We start from the raw sequence: 22,127 nt of genomic DNA on the forward strand, positions 1-22,127 counted from the left end.
TGGGCCCAAAGCTTTCAAGGCTGAGTCCGTCTGGCAGCAGCAGAGCTGGGGAGATGAGGGTCTCTCCTGTAAACCACTGAGCAGGGCGCCCTGTGCTCTCAGAACCCTTTACCTTTGGGTTGACCAAGGGACCTGCTGGAGAGGCCACTCTGTTCCATCACCTCATCACATTTCCCACCATAACCCTCTGCCCATTCAGTGACAGACCGACTCAGGGCCAGCAGCTGATGCCTACCTGTGCCAGCAGCGATCTTAATCCTTCCGTCGCTGCTCACAATGTGCCCAAATAAGACAAAAAATCGTCACAAGAAGAGGTTGAGCCGCTGTCCAGGCCTTGGTCTAGAGACTAAGCACTTGCATTGTAAACCTCCCTCCCCCACAGTCTTCTTCCTAGTTAATATTCATGACAACATCCCGTTCTCTGTGGTCTCCAGCTGTCGGGCAATATTAATTATCCTGTGACTGTTTCGCTCCCCTCCCTCTGGGGCTAGTCAGGCCACTTCTCTGACCCCTCCTGCAGCTCTCAGTTGGGGTAAGCGTGCAGTGCATCAGTCTGTGTGTTTTCTATTCAGGGCCAGCGAGGAAATCGCCCATGGTCATTCGTTGCCAGGGAGCAGAGAGCTCAGAAGTTAGAAGTGAAGAAACCTCTCCGTTTCCTCACGCTAAGAGTAGCCCTGCAGGCAGTGGGCAGCACCTAAGCAGCAGACCAGAGCCTAGTGTAACTGTCCTTTAGGGCTGCGAATGCTTCTTATTACAGCCCAGGGCCACATATGCCAACAGCACAGTCCTCCGAGAGCTGCAGCATCAGGACCAGGAATTCATCGCCTCTAGATCAGAAAGCACACAGTGAATTACTGTGTAGGCGTGGCTGTTTTCTGCTTACAGACAGCGGCCTTCCGCTGAGGAGCAAAGGGATCTCTCGCTATCGAGAGACGCCTTCCATACACGATCAGGCTTCCTTGCATGCAGGCTCAGGAACTCCACGTGTTTCCATTCCCAGAGGTTCTTCCCCGTTGCCCCATCAGGGGAGCAGAGTTTGTCTCTTCCCTGCTCCAAAGGGGTTGAAAGTTGTAAAATGGGTATTTAGATTGGGGGGGGGGGCTTTCCCCAGTTCCTGCTACCTCCATTAAAAGACAAACTAGTCAGTGTTAACAAACCCTCTTTCCATGGCTTCCTCCATTAGCTCAGAAACAAGATGCAACCAGTTCACTCAATGCAAAGAGCTAAAGGCACAAGCTAGGGACTCCGAAATCACAGTCTTGAACCCCCTCCAGCTTCATTTCCAGACTTCTCCAGCAGGCGTCGCTGCAGGGCAACACCAGGTAGTGGGGTTAGGAAACCTCAGGCTGCATGCAAGGAAGCCAGGGAAATGACCAATCTCTATAATTTGTTTTTATGGAGCCATTCAAATCTAGTAATGAGTGGAGTGAGGTTTTCGATTTGCATTAACCACGAGGACTGGGACTCAGTCTGTGAATTGGAGGATTTCTTTAGGGTGGAGGTACAAAATTACCCTGCTACACTGATCAGCATCAAATGTTACTTGCCTCCAGACATACAATTTTTCCTTCTAGGCCAGAAACACAGAATATATGAAGAGAGAGAGGCCTGGACCAAAAAGTTCCAGCAGGCTTCCTGGAAATAAGAGATTTTTTTTTTTTTTCCCCTTCAGAGGGTTTGGATGAAGTTGTGGCTGGAGTCAGACATTTGGACTACTTAAAATACTAGTTAGAAGCATTTGATTTGTTATTTCCATCTATTTATTTATCCAGTGCCTGATACAAAACCCACACGGAAACCAACAGAAAGAATCCCGCTGATTTACATGGATCCAGCCCTAAAAGCTTTGCTGGAAGCATATTTGCTGGGAACTCAAAAGAAATTACATCCCAGGATCAGAGGAGGCTCTGGATAAGAGAGTCCCAACCTTCTGTCCCTCCTCTTGTCATTCAGATAATCTGCAGGAAACTCTGCAGGGTGAAATGTACCAGATTAGAGAGTCCCCAGATGTTGTCTATAAAATACGATCATCTTATTTAGCAGCTCCTGTGACTCACAGATTCATACACTTTAAGGGACCCTTAGAACATCTGATCTGGCCTTCTGTATAACATAACATAAGCTATAGGCTTTCACCCAATTACCACTGTATTGAGCCCAATAACTTGACTAGAGTTTATCTCCTGGAAAGGCACCCAGTCTTGATCCGAAGACATCAAGAGGTGGGCAGTCTGAACGCTGTCATCTCTCAGCCTCTCTGAAGGGGTGCTCAGCACCTCGGGCAATCAGCTCTTAGGCTGAAATTGATGAAGAGTTTCATTTATTTACTGTGCTAGCCTTGATGTAAAAACCATCATTGTTTTCTCATTGCGCTGATACGTCATGCTTAAAACGCAGCTCCGGCCGTGCAGACCTGTCTCTACAACCCACACATGCAACAGCAGCCTTCATCGACATGCGTTATCCCAGCGTTGTCAATGGAGCTCCTCACGTAAGAGTTTGCAGGATCAGGGTGAGCTGTGACGGGGATCTAGCCTTTTCACAGCTTCCACTGACATTTAAGAAGAGTTGGTGGGGGGGTGGGAATTCTACGCAGGCTTATGGATCTGCCTGTGCTGATCTGATTGCAGAATCGGGGCTCCTGGGAGACCCGAAATGCAGCACGCAGCTCCCCAAGGGGATGTTAATATTTCCTCTGGGGTTGGCGTGGCGCTTGCTTAAATATTCCAAAGAGAAAAGCGATTCCTTCTTTCCACAGAAAGCTTCTCAGGCTCCTCTGCGGCCAGAAGCCAGTCCCAGCCTGCCCTGCGGTGAGGCAGCGAGCTCTGTCAGCACTTGAGGCCTGGGGGAGGGCAGGGTTCTGTGAAATGATACTTCTGCTGCAGATAGGAACCTGTCCGTCATCACAGCTCCATCACCAGGGGTGTCCAGGATAATTCCACAGCACCTGGGCTCCTGCCTCACCCAGGGACTGAGTGACAGATGAGCAGCACTCCTGCTGAGCCAGTGCACAGACCCCAGCCCGCATTCAGGGAAGTACTTTAGCACGTGTTGCAGTCCAGTCCTTCCCTGTACAGGGAGGGATACATTCTCCACCCGGGGCCCCTAACAGCACAACAAACACTCTCATTTGGAGAGGCCTAGTCAGCTAGCAGGGGGATTCTCTACAAGAGTTTTCCTTGCCCAGATCAAGGGCCCAATTCTGGATGGTGCAAAGCGCCCTCAGATCCTATTGATTCACTGGCAAGAGCATCAAACCCTTTGCCCTTGAATGGGCCATGTTCCCATGGTGTTTTAATTTGTTAGGCATGCAGCTGAGGCCCCAGTCCCAAGCTTCCAGTGAGCACTGGGGCTGACTCTAATGTGTAGGAAAATATCCTACATGCGGGAGTTAGGGACTAGAGCTGGGGCTGAAAACCAGCCCAACATGTAATTGTGGCATGTCTGCATCTGGTATAGCTCAAGCCAGTCATGCGAACAGAGCTGCCACTAAACCCACTCATCCGACGGCAGCCACCGGCTGGGAGACAAAAGCGCCGTGTTCCTTCTTAGCCTGGGCCTGGAGGGGTGGAGAGGAAGGAAGACGAGGCACCGCAGCAGGTTAACAATCTCCTTATTAAATAAAGACATTGAGCACATTCCTCCGTGACAAGCTAAATTACATGTTCCAGCCCCTGAAGAAACAAGCATGTTCCTAGCAGTGCTGACCCCCGGTCTGCCAGAGAGCGAGACGGTGCTTCCCCGCACACAGGGATTCTTTCTCCTCTCCACACAGGGCCACATTTTTTCCTCCGAGGCAAACCTTTTTCAAGCAGAAAGATCAGCTCGGTTCCAGCAATGCTCTCAGAGACTGTGAAGGCTCCCCCTCCTCCCTCTCTTCAGGGCCCCACAATCTCCACTTCCCCCCTGGACCAGTCTCCGTCCTTTGCAGTCGCTTCAGCAATGCAGATCCCCAAATCCAGCACATTGCTTCGCCTTTTGGGGCCAGAATCTGACCTCACTCATTCAGTTGCAAATGAGTAACTCCACCGAAATCCATAGCAGCAGGCCACTCCCTGCAGGATCAGATGCGAGCCTATAATGGAGAAAAATTCCAAAGGGCGTCTTTCAAGCAGGAAGATGCTGTATTAAGCAATACCTCTGGCATCCACTATATTTCACCCCCAATCTACCAAGCAGGCCAGAAGGCACAGTCAGTTAACCTGGCACAGCATGCTGAAACCAGAGAAAACCACATTTACTCAATTACAACCCAACTCCCTAATCCTTTCCCAAAGAGTTACAGGGGAAGAGTCATCCAACAAGCAGACGTCTGATCCTAGCGCATCCTGGCCTAAAGACTCCAGCAGCCGCTCAGCACAATCACAGCTGCATTCTCATGACGAAAGGACCGAAAGCAGCTTTCGCTCCTGATTGTCCTGTAACAACATTGTCACTTTCCATCCAGCAGCCCAATCCCACAGAGTGAGAACGGCACCGATACAGAGACCGAAGAGGAGCACGTCCAGGTGGCACGAATGGCACAACAGGCGAGTCATTGCTGTTATTATTCCATAGACTCACAGGGAATATTACAATGGCTTCCATTCATTGCAAGAGGCATGTTTAGCAACGGCACATTCTCTCGTGAATGCTCACAATTCCCTCCTTCCCTCCCCACCTTCCCCAAACTAGCCTCCCCAAAGAGCGGTGGGGTCCTGCTGGAACACTGGCCCCATCCCACGCATCACCCAATGGAGCCGGAGTGGAGGAGCTGCTGTTGCCCCGAGTGCATTTGGGGGTTCCCTCTGCAACATGACCTCACTGACCCCCCAAACATAAGGCAGTGCCTTAAGGCAGCCTCTAGCCACATACATGTAATGTGATTGAACATGTGGGGACTTTTTAACCTCCAGCTGTGACTCAAATTCCCGATCAGACCTTAGTGGGGTTAGGAAGAGTGCATTTCTGACCCTCCAGCCTTTCCTGCACTCAAGAGGCTGAACCGCGGTCGCTCACTCTTTCCAGCTAACAAAGATGGGATCAAATCACCACGGCGATGAAGCACTTTCAGGATCAGCCCAAAGGAAAGGAGAGTGGCAAAGTTATAAGCAAACAAATCTGAAGGGAGGTGGGAGCTAGAATTAGAGAATTAGAGCACACTTTCTTGGCATTTTTGTCCATTAACCTTCTGCCCTCATGGTTGCTTCCCTTTTGTGCCTGACAACGGTGAGTGTTTGTTCACCTGTGGTTCCCTTACCCACGAGCAGATGCAGAAGGTGAAACTGAAGTTTGCACGTTTGAATTCTCCGTGGAAAACAGAGACAATTTCAGTGATGACTCCTAAACTTGCATTTAATCTATTTCACTGAAAATGACTCAGGCAATAAAACACCGGCTGACAGCAGAGGGTTGAGGATGAGTGAGGGTAAAATTTTCAGAGGTGATTTTGGATGCCAAACTTGAGCCCAGTTACCAGAGTTGCTGAGCACTCATCACTCCAGTTGAAGTCAATGGGAAATGCGGGGACTCAGCATCTCCGAAAATCAGTCTCCAGGTGTCTCAAACTGGCATCCAAAACAGATGCACCTGAAGTCTACGGCCTCTTCTGAAAATGTTGGCTGGAGTAGCTTTATAAGACAAACACACGTTACTAAATCTCAGTGAACTATAGTATTACAGCAGCTTTCATTGGAGGAGCTCAAAAGTTACACAGGTTAGCTCAGTTTCACTACCCCAGGAAATTCAAGTCATTAGACAGATGGGGAAACTGAGGCAGAAAGTCATAAGGTCAACCTTTTTGGAAGTGTTCATGAACTTCTGGGCACCTGCAAAATTGGAGATCTGCACACGTGCGCTCTTGCGCTGACACTTTTAAGGCCTAACAGATATACCCCAAAGCTGGGCCAATGGCAGAACTGGAAAAGGGACCCAGAATTCCTGACTCCTGGTTTCCTGCTCTAGCCACTAACTCATCCCTACTAGTCTAAATTCAGCATTTAACATTCACATGAAGTGTGAAATATTCAACTGCTGGCAGCTAACCGAAGGCACCCCCTTCAGGGATCACATCGGGATTCAATTGCCCAACTGCTCACTTGGCATCTAAGAGCAGATCTGAATGCTCAGGTTTGAAAACTGGCCTCTCAGTCAGTGGGTTAACGCAGCTTAGGTGCCATCAACAAACACCTCCACGTCAAGAGAGCATGTTACAGCACATTCTCCCTCTGAGCCAGCTGAAGCACAATCCTATTTTGCAGCATGCTGTAGATGGGACCCGGCATGCCTGCAGATGGGTGCTGAAGTCTTGGGCGTGCTCTGGAGAGTGGGTTGGGTACATGGGAGTCCACCAGAGCTAGACACTCACATCACATCAGCACACCCAGAAAGGAAAAGCTGCATTACTCGGGCCAGGTTGCAGTCTGCCTGGGTAAACCAATCTGGGAGGATACTAGTCTGGTCTGGGCCCAAAGCTCTGCATGGAGCGGAGAGAAGTAGAACTGGTCTTCTACTCCCCAGGCTAGTGTGAGCTGCACATGCTACAGAGAAAGTCCTGGGCGCGGGGAATGTTTCACATCAAAACCTCCCCGGCAGATGTGGACACCATGTTATCCGGCTCCTGAGGGGGTCGCAGCCAGGTGATGGCCATAACGACGTGGGACTACCCCACCCACAGCTTCATGCTGCTCCTCTGACCTCACCTGGCAGCGCCCTCAGGAGCCAGGCTGGCAACTTCCAAGCATCCTTTGCAGAATTCCCCTCACCGAAGGCTTATGGGCATGGAGCCCAAACCAACTGTACTTCAAGCATCAGTAACTTAAGCCCAGATATTCAGTGCCTCAGGGGTGTAGGATGAGAGGGGAGGAGATGCTCTCTGAGATCCCTGCAGGGACCTCAAGAAAGCAGGATGACAGTGCCAAGGAGGCAATTCTCCCCTCCCCCAGCAGCATCCCCTCCACCCATGGAAGCATATGGGACAACGAGGGCCCTAACATCGGCTGAGAGCTGACCAGTGGAATGACCAACGAGGCTGCATTCCCACCCCCCAGCCAGCAGCTGTTCCGAGCCACCTGGAAATCAAACACTTGTGGAAAATGAAAAGATCTCGTTAAGTTTTTACCCTCTTTTTCCATAGGGAATTTTACACCAAAAATGTCAGACACCCTAGCAGGTGGGCAGAACAGTTTGCTATAAAATCTATTTATATCTGTTTATCTTATTCAAACACTTGTGATTTTGCTAAATATATAAAAACAGGGACACAGGCGAGTTGTGAATAAGGCCACACGTGGACACAGACACGAACACACCTGGCATTCTGGGATTCTGGGTGCCTAACAAACACTTGGGCTTTATAAACATTACTTAATGAAGACTCTGTCCGTGGGGAAGTCCAATCATGCCAGGGGCTGAGTGCCCTCAGTTCCCCCTGCCTTCAGCGAGAGTCAAGTCTGCTCTGCAGCTCACAGCACCACAAAGTGCCAGGTCTCATGGCTGGCAACAGTTTAAATGTATTTAGCAAGTGTGCGTTACAATCTAAGGGGCCTGATCCTGCAAACCCTTACTCACCCAAGCCGTCTGCGTTCATGTTGATTTGAATGGGATTACTCCCATGAATCCTTTTAAAAGCATTACTCTCTTCACAAAACAGAACCAATCAGCCCGAGGCCTGAGCTGATTATCACCCGGTTATAGGAAGGACTTTCTACCAACTGCGCCATTTAAAAATAAAATTCTGTTCTGTTTCCACAATTGATTAGCCACTCCAGGTCACTAACCCACTATATTCGTCAATCATTTTTATATATAGGAAAAGTTACCCACACTTTCCTCCTAGGGAGGGATCTTTCCAAGGAGCCCGGTACCAGATTTACAAGTGCTCAGTACCCATCAGATTCCACTGAGTCCTCTTGGGACATTTATGGCTAGATTTTTGAAAGAGCTCCAAACCCAACACTCGGCGCTGTTTGAAAATCTGATCACTTACTTCGGTACCTAAACAGAAGCAAATTTTTTGGAAAATCTGGCCTGTTAACAATTGGAAGAAACACGTATATGCTTCAGAAAGCTCAAGAGTATGGCTCCTCTTAAATAAGGGACTTTATTCATGCAGTGCTTCCTGGTGATTACAAAGAGCTGCACTTTAAAAAATCCCAACTCAAATAATATTCATTTACTTACCCAGACAATACAAGGGGTAAGTTTCACACCATTTTGAGCATACAACATTTTTCAATGAAAGCTGACAAAACTGAAAGCTTTTCTAATACTTTAAATAAAAATGTAAACCAGTGGAATTTACTTGAAAATTTGCATTTTCTAATTTAAAAGAATTTGCTTTTCACTAAAACTTAGTTAATTTTTTACTTTTTGAACTCTGTCACAGAAAAATGCAAACTGTGAAAGTTTTTAGGAGACCAATTCTTGCCGATCCCACACTTGTTTTTGCAAGCCTCCAATTAACTTGATAAATGTCACAATGAAATAGACAGGGGAGAGGGTTATACATGAAATGTCTTGAAATAACTCTCAGGGGTAGCAAGACAGACAAGTGCTTAACCCAGCACAGAAATCCAATTTGAGCTGGGAGCTATGGTCTTGCTCTACTGAACTGCAGAAGATTGGAAGGAAATTAAAAAAAAAAAAAATCTAACTTGAGGAAGGTCTATTTCTTTCAAAAAAAAAAAAAAAATTAACCCTCCAAAATAATCTTTGAAACAGGATGGGTGTTGTGTTGTTTCTCACTTTGGAGCTGGTTGGAAGCCTCTGGAACCCAGATGAGTCTAAGTGTTTTCCCTCTGCAAGTTTCCTTAACATATTCATTCCCACCCACAAGAGCTTGGGAAGTTCATAGCAATAAAGCAGATATGGAGGAAAATGGTGTATTCTAGGTAGAATTTTCAGAAAAAGCTCAGCACTCACACTTTGGCCGGATTTTCAGAAGAGCTCAATACATCGTGTGGCTCTTGAAAACCTGGCCCCCCGTTGCATCTGCTGAGCACTTGATCAACTAGCTTCATGCATCTGCAGAAAACAGCTCTGAAGCCCGGTGAAATTATTGGAAAGACTTCTATTGACCGGAATAGGCTTTGGATCAGACTCTAACAGGCAGATGGTGGGAAACGCACAAGTAGCTGCCTACCAGAGTGTGAAGGGTGCCATATACAATTTGTAGTAAACACAAACCATTCATAATTCATTTTAATTTCTAATTTTCTTTCAAACTAAATATGATCAAAGTCAGTAAATCGTATCAACCTGTGACAAATTTTTTTTTTTCCCTCCTCTCCCATCTCTGAGATTTTTTCTTCTTCCAACTCCTGTTCCATTAAGAGAGCTCTGTTGTCCTAGGAAACGATTGTGGTAATCCTGCTACCACTGACTTCAATAGAAGTGAGGCAAGACCTTGCGATCGAGGCATAGAAAATGTATTTGTTACTGCCTCAAACACCATGCTGGCAACAGCGGAGGTTGGGAGCCGGGTTTGGTAGCATCAGGGTGCATTAACGATGTGGACAGGAATGCGTGTAATGCCTGCTACAGAGCCTTTATAGAGGGGTTTAGTCCATAGCATGGTGCGAAACCCTAAACCTCTTTACGCAGCTTTATAGGTTTCTACACTGGGAAGCAACAGGCATTTTTAAACACAGCTGCTAGCATCGTTTCAGCTGGAGCGTGGCAAAGGCCTAGCTCACACGTATAGACCCGAATCAGTGCTAACTTCCTCTTGTATTTTCACCTTGATCAGAGAGACTCATTTTCCCAAGGAACAATTCAAACCCTCACTGCTGCAAAGTGAAGAATGAAGGCTGAAGCTGGCGCTACATTTTGGGGTTGGCTGGGATTGTCAAAGGAACACTATTAGATGCCCAAATCGCAAAGCACTTTGCAAAGGTGGGTACGTATTATTATCCCCCATATTCCAGAGCTGCGACTCCACTGACCACTCCAAGCAAATTCCTTTCCCCCTGAATCCTTAATCCAGGGCTTGCTCACCAACAATGCATCAATTACCCTATTGTGTCTCCACAAAGCACCTGCTTAGCAGAAAGCTCACAGAGTTGCACCCTGTGGTAGCGTTTCTCATCATGCCGTCCTTACTGAAGTTACAGCCCCCTCTCGTCTGTGCCACACTGACAGCAGCTTTCAGGAGAGCTGGGGGTACAATCCAAACCACTTTCAGGAATGCTCTTGAAATTAATTTGCTTTCATGCTAGAGCTTGATTTGTAACAGGACATCAGAGACATGCCTCTAGCTAACAGTTGGGATTTTCACTCCTCACCCGGCCCAGTTCTACTGTCAGTTACAACCTCGGAAATCTGGAGTGAGTTACTCCAGATTTGCACTGGGGTAACAGACTGGAATCTGGCACAACGTAGTCACGCTCTAAACAAGCACAACTGGAATTCCATCACATCCTTTTTTAAAAAAATAAGTAAATAACTGCACTGGGATTTTTTTTTTAATTGAAATGGACACAGTTAAAAGCCATTTTCAAGTTAGAGACGGACGTGGTCTCTGATGCAGAGTACAGATGCCTTTAGCTAGGTCAGTCATTTATTACAGAACTTATATAAAGGATTGATTCAACTAGACACTGAACACCTGCTGCTCACTCATGGTGGGTTCTCTCAGGATCAGCTCCGAGCTGCAGGGAGGAGGGGAAGGGGTTGACAGAGGAAGGAATTTGGGGCTAAAGGTCTGGACCTTTCAAAGTCTCAAGATCATTCATCCCTTCCCAACAACCAGGGCAATAGCCTGACTTCACCGAAGCGAACAGCAAAACTCCCATTGACTTCAGTGGGGCCAAGATTTCTTTGTTACTTGCCTTTTCAGCTGTGGGAAATGCCGGTGACACTGAAGCAGCAGTATTAGCATTAGGTACAATGATTTGGTATTCATTGTAATATCCCTGGTACTGGTTATAAAAAATACTTGGCATTGGTATGAAGGCCTGGGGATTTCTATAGGATTCCCAGGGTAAATTAGCAGCCCGAGCATCTCAGCCTGAGTGGAATTTTCAAGCGTTACCAAAAAAGGCCTTGAGGCCTGATCCCACAGTTGTGACTCAGGCAAAACTCTCCCCACTCCCTATCCGCCAGATTGGGCCTATTGACTACAGTGAGATGGGGAGAAAACCAAAATCTAAATGTCTTCCAAGCTGAGCAAGTCGTCTTACTGCCACAGCCATCGGAATGAGAGATTTCTCCTCACACATGAGGAAAAGGCTAAAGACACACGTTAGAACGCAGCCAAATCGAGGGCCCGATCCCACAGTCTTTCCCAAGGCCAAATTCCAAATGATTTCAAGGGGGATTTTGTTCCAACAAGATCAGGCCCATGATCTGCAGCTGGTGTAAATCATTAGAGCTCTTTTGAAGTCAGTGGATCTGATTTACACCACCAGAGGGTCAGTCCCAGACTAATTCTAACACTAAAAGCCAGTCTCCACTGAGCTGGTAAGGTAGAGAATCCAAGGTCTGCGGAAGATGGCAAACAGCAACTAGCGGCAGTGCTAATGGAAAGTCAGAAGGACTAGCTCCTAGTCCCAGCTGCTGTGTATAAATCCCACTGGACTCAACCCCCGGAAGAATCACAACCTAACAAGTGAATATAGGATAAAGGGCCCGATCCTGCATGAGTTCAAGCACTTTCCCCTCCCAGTGACTTCACTGGGAACTGGGAGCACTCAGCACCTCATGGGAGGTGCTTAACACCTTGCAGAACTGTACCCCTGGACCTTGGGGTTGAGAGACTTTAGGGGCCTGATGCTGCCCCGACTGAAATCACTGGAAGTTCTGTAAACTGACTTCAAAAGAAGCAGGAACAGGCCCCAGAACTGTGCAAGTTTCAGGTTCTGATTTAAAAGGACGATGGTTCTGGGCCCAATCCGGCATTCCTTGTGCACCCAAAACTTTCATCGACTTCAGTTGGGGCTTTGGTTGCAAAAGAAATACAGAACTGTGCCCTCAAGAAGCATAATTAACCCACCTGAGCCCCCTGCAACACCGCAAATTACCAGACTAGACTCCACGACACAGGGTCAAGCCCTGATCCGTGCCTTTCCTTGGGGGTTTTTGCAAGCATGTGAGATTCTCTACATTTAAGCTGAATTCCATTTCCCATCCTGAAGATTTGGGGCAAACCTCTCTCATCCAGATGGGAAATTGCATTACAAAATACATAACCCTTTGTCTAAATATATAGGGTGAAATGCTGGCCCCAGTGAAGCCTGCAGGAGCTTTGCAGTTGACTTCAGTGGGGCTAAGATTTCATGCATGGAATCTATACAGCAAAGATATCCGGCCCCAATCCTGTGAACACTTAACCTGTGTGTAATTTTTTTTTTCACATGAAATAATTCCACTGAACTTGATGAGAGTACTCATGTAAGCAAAACTTACACATATGGCCATGTGTTTACAGGCTAAGAATCTACATGTAGTTAAGAGGATGATATTCTCCTAAACTAAATATGTTAGCAAACATGTTAAAGTGCATGGAGTTGTCTAGATCAACTTCTATAAAACATGAAAATAAAGTACAGCAAATTCTGTCCTTGAAATATAGCACTAAAATCACGACTATCATTATATATGGAAGCTGTGGAAATTATGTCTGTAACAAATTAATAGTATTATAAATATTTAAGGCACCTATCAAATATGAAATTTATGTTTATTATCATTATTATTAAGCTACGATTACCATGGGTAATAGGTATATGTATATGTATAACATATGCATTCATTTGTAAATGCTTGTATTATATTTCAGTGGGTTTAAAAGAAGTATTCACTGTATTTGTCAGGCGTGTGTATATGTAAAAGCAGTACAATACGTGTAATTAACAGAAATACAATGTTTGTAGGTAAGTTTACCATATGATTGTTTTCTTTCCAGTAGGAACATTTCCTTTCATTATTTTTCCCAAACTATTATGTTTTTCTGATACTCCAATTAATTACTGCACTTTAAGGATTTTGGTTAAATATCCCTCCCCAACTCTTCCTTATCTGCATCCAAAAAATATGAAAATTGATCAGAAAATCTGCACATCAAAATTGTGCGAGTGATACAACATTAAACTGCTTCTAATGGGGAGGGGTGTTTTGTTTTTTCGTTACTTTTTGGGGGTCGGGAAGGACTGGGGGGGGAAATATTTTAATGATTTCAAAGCATATCTCCTGAAGTCTTCCTCATCTGTAAGTGATTTCTGTTTGTGGCAATTTCTCATCCTTCAAGCCATGAATCACTTTGGGGAAAGAAGGGGTGGGGAGAAGCAGCAGAAATCTGGTCTTGATAAGTCAGGAAGAAAATGCAGCAGGTTTGTTTTTTATTTAATTCAGAGAAGAAGAAGAAGAAAAGTGTTGCAATCGCAACCATGTCTAGCAGTTCACAACTTTATGTGGATGAAAAATGCTTTTGGAGGGGGTGGTTACTTACCATGAAGTAGATTAAAGGAAAATCCCATAAGGTCCTTGGCTAGGAGCTCTGAGGGAAGCCAGCAGATTGATACAGATCACTCTCCGAGGACAGAAATTTCAGATTGCCCCAGCAAAACAGCTACTAAAAAGAACTGGGATCTTCCCTCAATCGCCACAGAGAAGGGGGGGGGGGGGACCAAGGAGCAAGCTGAGCTCAACACCTCAGATCTGTATCCTCTCCAAATAGGGAAATCGAGGGGGAGAAAAAATATCTGTCCCCTCTAGAAGTTTATAACATCCTCATCCCCAGCAGCAACAGCATCCTGGAGTGCAGGGAATCCAGAGGGACTGAGAAGGGCAAAATCCTCACAAACCCAGAAGTGCAGAAACTTCCTCCACCACCAGCCAACAGGTAGGAAAGGAACAAAAAGAATTATGAATAATAACAAGCAGCTGAAAGCCTGGGTGAGCACCTCAGTCAGAGAAGGTTCAAGCCCATCCAAACGGAATTTCACAATCAACTGGGGGGTAGGGAAGGGAGGAGACGAAAAAAAAACTTTCTAGGAAGAAAACAAATAAAAAAATCAGAGGAGTCCCAGTTCATTCCAGTTCAATAGCGTGAAAGGCAAGAGCTGGGCTGCAAAGGCAGCAGAACCCCCCAGCCAAAACCAAAACCCAATAGAGAAAAGTAATGGGGGGAAGCTCAGCCTGGGACGAGAAGGATCCAGTCCCTCCAAAGCATCTTCTCCCAAAGACTCCAAGCCCGCGTTGAAATGCCAAAAAGGCAAGAAAACCCACAGCAAATGGCAAACTCCACTCTAGTGCCCAGAGCTCTCTATCCCCTCCTGGGCTCAGAATGGAGACAGCAGCACTGCACAGGAAAATCACAATCCGTCTGTCTCTCTGTTTCACACACACAAGCAGAGCAATTCCAGGCTGCCTTCAGTAAGGAAAGGGGCTTGACTCTGAGAGGATCTGATTATATTGTACTAGACAGGAATGAGCAAGCAGGGACAGGAAAGATTTAAAGTGCCCTCAGCCCAATTTCTTAGAGGTTTACGCTTCTCTCTTTCTCTCTCTCTCCTCTGCAGCTCACCCTGGAGAGGGGCCAGTTGCAGCTAAGCTACAGGGCCAGAGATCATCTGAACACCAAAAAAACATTGAGAGGGTGTGGTGGTGGTTTTAATCTGACCTCAGACTATTTGTTTTTAATTTGTAGAGATCCCCAGCCACCTCCTCTGTCCACCCCCGCCCCCTTTTCCGAACATGCTCTTCTCTGACCTCCAGCCGGAGACTGCTAACTCCAATCCAGTCCTTTATTCCTGCTCCTCTCCCTAGCCACCACCCAAACTCGTTAGCTCCAGCAAGGAGAAGAGACCTCTCTAAGGAGGAGGGTGGTGTAGATAACTGATGGGCCCAGTTTTTCAATGTGTCCGGGATGTTAGTGATCCAGTCGACTTGATCCAGCTGTTAATTAGTAAGGATTTAAAAATAAAAGTTTAGAAGAAGTATAAACCGCCCTGCTTTGATGCCGCTTAAACCATCCTCTCTATCTGGCGCCAGTGAGGGAGAAACTTCTCTTATAGAGGTAGGTCGTTCCATAGCTGCCTATTCCACCTCCCTCGGAGGCATCTGGTGATGGCCACTGTCAGAGACAGGATATTGGACGAGACGGACTGCTGACCTGATCCACTATGGCAATTCCTACCGTCCTAATTCTCTGGGAGCATCATCATAAGGGATCCCTTCCAATGAGATCGCGAGAGCCTCTTCAGGGACCTCTTTGCATTTGGCACCATTTTATGGTTTAGCTGATGAGACGGCCCTGGCTTCTTACGGTACAATCAAGAGTAGGATCTGGTCTGTTCTTTCTCTGGGCACTGGGCCTTGCCGATGCAGGTGGAAAGTCTCTGGCCTGGGCTCCACCTAAAATTTAGGTCGACCTCACTACACTGCTCACCACCCTAAAACAGGGGTGCCAACTTGTGTCTCCAGAGCCCCATGCGGCTCCTCAGAAGTTAATATGCGGCTCCTTGTCTAGGCACCGACTCCGGGGCTGGAGCTACAGGCGCCAACTTTCCAATGTGCCGGGGGGGAGGGCTCACTGCTCAACCCCTGGCTCTGCCCCCACTTCACCCCTTCCCGCCCTCTCCCCTGAGCCTGCTGTGCCCTCTCTCCTCTCCCCACCAAACCTCCTGCATGGCACAAAACAGCTGATCGGGGAGAGAGGAGGAGGTGCTGATAGGCAGGGCTGCCAGTGGGTGGGAGGCACTAGGAGCTGGGGGGGCTGATGGGGGGCTGCTGACATATTATTGTGGCTCTTTGACAATGTACATTTGTAAATTCTGGCTCCTTCTCAGGCTCAAGCTGGCCACTCCTGTCCTAAGAGATGTTGTTAAGCTGACCTAAGCCCGCGTATAGACACTGCTAGGTCGACAAAATAATTCTTCTAGTGACTAGTCACCACCTCTTGGGTGGGGGGGTGGATTTATTACAGTGACCCCCTCCTACCACTACAGGAAGTGTCTACACAACAGTGCTACAGCGGCGTAGCTGCAGCTGTGGTGCTCCAGCACTTATAGTATAGACGGACCCTCAGTGATCTGAAAAAGGTGTTTTCTCTGGCTAATGTCTGTGATTCCCTTCATCACCCACATGATTTAATGACAACACTTGGCCTTGGTAAGGCACCTTTCCCTGGGAGATCTGCAAATGCTTCGCACACATCAATGAATGAAGTCTGACAAACCTATTTATGGTTGCCAATTCTGCCTGGACAAATTCCTGGAGGTTTCCTCACATGACATAATATTTAATTAAAGGTTCATCTTTAATTCCTGGAGACTCCAGGGCAATCCTGGAGGGTTGGCAACCTAAACCTAGTAAAGAGTAGTCATCTATGGTCTTAACGTCCTCTTATCTTTGTACTTACACACCATGCCCATCACTGTGATGATTCATGTAGGATCATGATTAGCTGTACAGATGTATTAGGAAAATGTTGGTTGCAATGAGGCCTGTCGCTGGGTTGCTGCCCAGTTTTGTTTTATCACTAACCCTGTAACCGGAGTTCAGGCTTGAGGTTAACACAGGGGAAAGGGAGGCAGGAGTTCTGGATGCTGTTGCCAGCTCTGCTAGTGCTATCTACTTGCTCGGTTATTTTAGGCAAGTCACTTACGCTCCATATGCACCTCCTCCAAATGCACACAAACGACATGGGGTTGTTTTTGGTTTGCTCTGTTGGATCACGAAGCATTAAGATAGTTCACTCTGTTTGCAGTGTTTGGAGAGCAGGGGGATAGCACCCGGATGGGACAAAAGCGCCAGCCGTTCAAATAAAAGTAACATGAAGAATCTCAAGAATGACAGATTGAGATCCCTATAGTCAATGCTAGAAGAGACAGTCACAAAAATGCTGCCGATCCAAAAGAACTGATTTAGTAGCCAAAGGGAATACAATAAATTTGGCGTAAGGCATTCAGCATAGTGCCACGTCAACATACAATGTTGGCTAGATCCCAAATCGATAAGAATACCATAGCACTGATGTAAAATTTTCCAGTGGAAAGATTATGGAGAGGCATTAATAGTTAGAACCTCAAATAGAAGGACTGTAGTAACTGGGGTCCCAATAGGGCACCATACTGTGACCCATGCAATTTAATATTTTCTGGATGAAATCTTATAGGGGAGATTTTCAAAAGCTCCCAAGTGCGCTAAATCCTTTAGAGCAGGGGTAGGCAACCTATAGCACACATGCTGAAGGCAGCACACGAGCTGATTTTCAGTGGCACTCACACTGCCTGGGTCCTGGCCACCGATCCGGGGGGCTCTGCACTTTAATTTAATTTTAAATGACGCTCCTTAATCATTTTAAAAAACCTTATTTACTTTACATACAATAGTTTAGTTATATATTATAGACTTATAGAAAGAGACCTTCTAAAAATGTTAAAATGTATCACCAGCACACGAAACCTTAAATTAGAGTGAATAAATGAAGACTCGGCACAGCACTTCTGAAAGGCTGCCGACCCCTGGTTCAGAGGCTTTTGAAAATCTCCTTCTAAATCAGCATTGACCAAACATTAACATGGCAGCATAACCAAATTCAGAGGGGTAGCAAATACACAAAATAACAGCACTTACATTGCAAAATGCTCTGAAAAAATTGAAACTGCAGGCAACATGATAAGATTTAATACTAGTTCAAAGATACCAAAAAACTCTGATTAAAACAATCAAGGCTCCTAAAGGCAAATAATACCCAACTCAGTGCCATGAAAACCAGAGTAAAATCATCCAACTACAGACCTCATCTCTTCACACACACCCTCTCCCAAACACAACTCATCCATACTGCAAGCAAATCAACAGTTACCAACGTCTGCCACCACAGTCACACTCTGACAACCTGAACTCTGCCCCTCGGTGGACAGAGTCTGTATTTACTAGTCTGTGTGATTTTGGCCTGGGCATTATTTGTACTTGGAACTTCACCTGTTTTTAAGGAGTTTTTTAGTTTTTGAACTATGATACATGTGAACTGTATTGTGTTATTGGCAAGGTGTGTGGATGTGTTGTGTGGTTTGCAGAGTAATTGTAGCTGTTAGAAAAGGGAGAAGCACAGCAAATTTGTAGATTTGTGCACAACTTGCCACAGAGGATGGAGTTAAGGCTGTCTGGGTCAGAAAAACAAATACTAGAAGCTTTGCATGGGACCACAAGATGGCTGCCTGCCTTAGCTCATGGAACATGCCTCGATCAACGTTTTCCCTTCCTCTCGGCAGTTCCGTACTGAAGCCGGAAAGGGGAGATAGTCACATGGGGCCTGATCCAGCTCCTGTGAAAGGCCCCAAGAGCATAAGGGGAATGGGGAAGTGGTGAGTGAAGGGCTGCCGAGTTGAAGTAGGCACATTTATTAATACTATTCCAGTCGATGGGTCGGATCCAATGTTTGACTAAAATCAGGGCAGACTCCTGCTGCCTTTCACAGGAGCTGGATCAGGCCCCATGTGACTATCTCCCCTTTCCGGCTTCAGTACGGAACTGCCGAGAGGAAGGGAAAACGTTGATCGAGGCATGTTCCATGAGCTAAGGCAGGCAGCCATCTTGTGGTCCCATGCAAAGCTTCTAGTATTTGTTTTTCTGACCCAGACAGCCTTAACTCCATCCTCTGTGGCAAGTTGTGCACAGAGGATGGAGTTAAGGCTGTCTGGGTCAGAAAAACAAATACTAGAAGCTTTGCATGGGACCACAAGATGGCTGCCTGCCTTAGCTCATGGAACATGCCTCGATCAACGTTTTCCCTTCCTCTCGGCAGTTCCGTACTGAAGCCGGAAAGGGGAGATAGTCACATGGGGCCTGATCCAGCTCCTGTGAAAGGCAGCAGGAGTCTGCCCTGATTTTAGTCAAACATTGGATCCGACCCATCGACTGGAATAGTATTAATAAATGTGCCTACTTCAACTCGGCAGCCCTTCACTCACCACTTCCCCATTCCCCTTATGCTCTTGTGGCCTAAATGCTCCATTGACAGACCATGCTGATTATTTTGAATGTCAACCAGCAAAATACACTGATTCCTAAGACACGGCAGTCGATTCTCACACCCCCACGTGAGGTCACATTCATTAAGCCTATTGTTTTCCTCCATGGACACTCCTGGTTCATGCAGGCTTGTTCAAATGTGTACGCATCCCTGCACATCCTCTCTAGTTACCCCTTTGCACTGCTGTAGGACCACTGCCTTGTAAAACGCACGCTCAGGTATTACAGCTGGGCAATGGAAACCTGCCAGAAACACATGCTTATATCCCTCTAGAAGCTTCACTTTCTTACCCACTGCTGCTGTTCCAGGCCTGCTTCATGCACCCGCAGCGCCAGGGGCTCCCAGCTAGTCAGGACAGGACTACGAGCTGTGGGCATGAGAATTAAGAGAGTTTATTAAAAGTTAAACATAAAACTGTTTCTCTTATTTCTGTTTTAATGCCGATTCTACAGCTCCCTGCCCATGGCTGGGACTCTGGAAAACACCTGCTGGGAAGAGGGGGAATCCAAGGCAGCAAGGTGTGGCAAAGAGAAGAATTGTTCTCTTAGATGTCTCAGCAGCTGGGGTTGTGCTCCTTTTCTCCCTTCACTAACCTGCACTTTGCTCACCACCTCACAGGATGTTCTAAGGGGCACCAGACCTTCATGAGGTGGGGATACAAGATATTTGGCCAGTCCAGGAGAGGACACAGAAGGAAAGATGGGCTTATGGTTAATCCACTGGTTTGGGATTCAGCCTATCTGGGCTCAAATCCTGGCTCTGCTACAGACATCCTGCATGACCTTGGGCAAGTCACTTAATCTCACTGGGCCTCTATTCCCCATCTGTAAAATGAAGATAATAGCATATTCCCTTTTTCACGTCCTCTATCTATTGAGAATGTAGGTTCTCTGGCACAGGGGCTATTATCTGCTGAAAGCAAGAGGCAACTTCCTTTTGCAGCCAAAACTCCCTGATGTCAGCAGGAAGAGTCTCCATATACCAAAATACATAGCACATATTCAGCCAGCCTTATCTTCCAACAGCTGCTAGCTTCCTTCAGGAGTCAGCATCATGATCCAAATAAGCAGTGGAGTGAGGAGCTCACTAAAATCAGTGGAGTTGCACCAACTTAGGTTCAGAATAAACCCGGAAGATCGCACCAACATATTAGCTCTGGATGCTGAATCTGAGACCTGTGCGGGGAAAGGATTCACGGTGGAAGACACAGGCACCAATTTAACAGAGAAACAAATGAGACAGATCCCATGGCATAGGATTTCCTATTGTGAGTTCAGGTGGATGAAAGGAGAGAGAAGAACAAGGGTATAAGGAGGGTGCCCTCACCATACCAAGCTGGAGTGTGTGACTGTTGTCTCACATAATCACATATCTAGGAGCTGAGAACTGTGTGTGTATATCACACACTCTTATGGACCGTAGCACCATTAAACCCCCTCCGACACTGTAGTGTTCTAGCTGAGCCCTAAGCCATGTGGGTAGGGACTCAGTGTTACACAGCTCAGACCCTTCTCTGACCATTCAGAAGACTGGCTTGACAATGCACCTGGCCAAGGGCACCAAGGTCCCCCCACTTTTTACCAGCCTTAAGAGTGAGCAACATGGAGAAGGCAGAGAGGAGTGAGCAGGGGACGGGGTTTGGGGGAAGAGGTGAGATGATGGAGCAATCTTGGGGAGAAGGGGCCGTGTGGGGACGGGACCTGGTTCAGATGCCTGTGCTATGCCTCCCCCCCACTTTTAGGATGCTTCCCGACTCAATGTGCTGGACAGAGATTATATTGGGAAAGAGGATAGAGGGGAGGCCTTGGGTAACTGGAGCATTTGATCTACTTGGCCTCACGCAGTGCACAGCTTTAGGCCCTGAAGAAGAGCTCTAGGTAAGCTCGAAAGCCGGTCTCTTTTACCAACAGAAGTTGGTCTAATAAAGAAATATTACTTTAGCCATCTTGTGAGCTTTAGAACAGACAGACACAAGCCTTTAGCTGAATCTTTGTTAGCAGACAGACCTGACTTGGGGCCTGAGCTGTACAGGGGTGGCATGATATAAGTGGTATGGGTAGACTCAGCTGGCAAGGCCTGAGCTGATGAGGCAAACTGATCATCAGGGCTCAAGCTGTAGGCACAGACCTGGCTAGCGTAGGGGCAGGGGCTGACTTAGGGGCACACAGCCAGCTGGCAGGGCCTGAGTTCCATAAACAGACTGCCTGGCAGGGGTTATTGGGCCCAGCATATAGGGACAGACCTAGCCAGTGAGGCCTGAGCTGTAGGGAGAGACCCACTTGGCAGGAGCAGGGATGCAGGACAGACCCAGCTGTAGGGACTGACCAATATGGACAGACCTGGCTGGTGAGGTGTAGTATCTGACCTATATGGAGAGACCCATCTGGCAGGGACTGAACTTGGTTCTGATTAAAAGGATTTTATCATAGAACTCATTAGAAAACATCTGGGCTTGGCAAATGATCTGGAATGTGCCTCAGCAGTGGGGAGCTTCTCTCTTCCTGAGTCTTGAGAATGTGAGCTCCCGCAGGGTAAGACTCGAGCCAGCTGTTTCCTCTAATCCCATCAGCCTTTCCTTCGACAGGGGTCCAAAAACTCAGAGAGAGAGAAAGAGAAAGCCCCGTTCCCGCCCCTTAGTGGCTGAGATTAGTGGTTTCTCTGTGCTGCAGTGCCAACACATTTTGGGGCCCTGGGGCAGTATTAAAAAAGAAAATAAAAAAAGCTCCCCTCCCATCTCTGAGCAAGTCCAAGTGTGTTTAATCACTTCATTTTCCACCTTGCCCAATTGCTCTTGCCTCCAGGCATTCAGGGCCCCTTCCTCCCTCCCTCCCTCCCTCCCTCCTCCCTGCTGCTGGTAACTCAGGTCACACAGAATCTGTCTTCTATTAAATCCATGGCTGCAGGGACACTTTTGATCAGGGGGTCTGGGAACAGGGTGTTGGGATTAATTCACAGGTGCCCTCTTGCCTTAGAACTCAACTCTTTTTCTTCTACTTTAAAAATGTTCTCTTTTACTCGGTTAGAAAAGGCTAAATCCCTTCTGATAATGATCTTACTTTTCCTATAGGGCTTTCTTCCCAAATCTCTCTCAAAATGTTTTATTATTATTACAGTAAATTTTTATATTACACAAATGCCTACGGATCCCAACCAGGATCAGGACACCAAT

General features: G+C 46.9%; 1 protein-coding gene across 4 annotated transcripts in view; it reads right to left on the bottom strand.

The window, feature by feature from the left end:
- Positions 1-22,127, bottom strand: part of NBL1 (NBL1, DAN family BMP antagonist) — a 30,554-nt gene that overhangs the window by 5,628 nt on the left and 2,799 nt on the right. Inside the window, exon 1 of one of the 4 annotated variants that reach the window (XM_050931365.1) lies at positions 19,249-19,268. The exons of 1 other annotated variant lie outside the window; for it this stretch is intronic. The gene's annotated coding sequence lies outside the window, so the exon portion shown is untranslated. Of the gene's footprint in view, positions 1-235; positions 330-13,426; positions 14,410-19,248; positions 19,269-22,127 lie in introns of those variants that run through there. 2 more of the 4 variants (XM_050931366.1, XM_050931367.1) reach the window with 2 other exon arrangements.

Source organism: Gopherus flavomarginatus, chromosome 21 (assembly GCF_025201925.1).
Source record: "Gopherus flavomarginatus isolate rGopFla2 chromosome 21, rGopFla2.mat.asm, whole genome shotgun sequence".
Classification (NCBI taxonomy): Eukaryota; Metazoa; Chordata; order Testudines; family Testudinidae; genus Gopherus; species Gopherus flavomarginatus.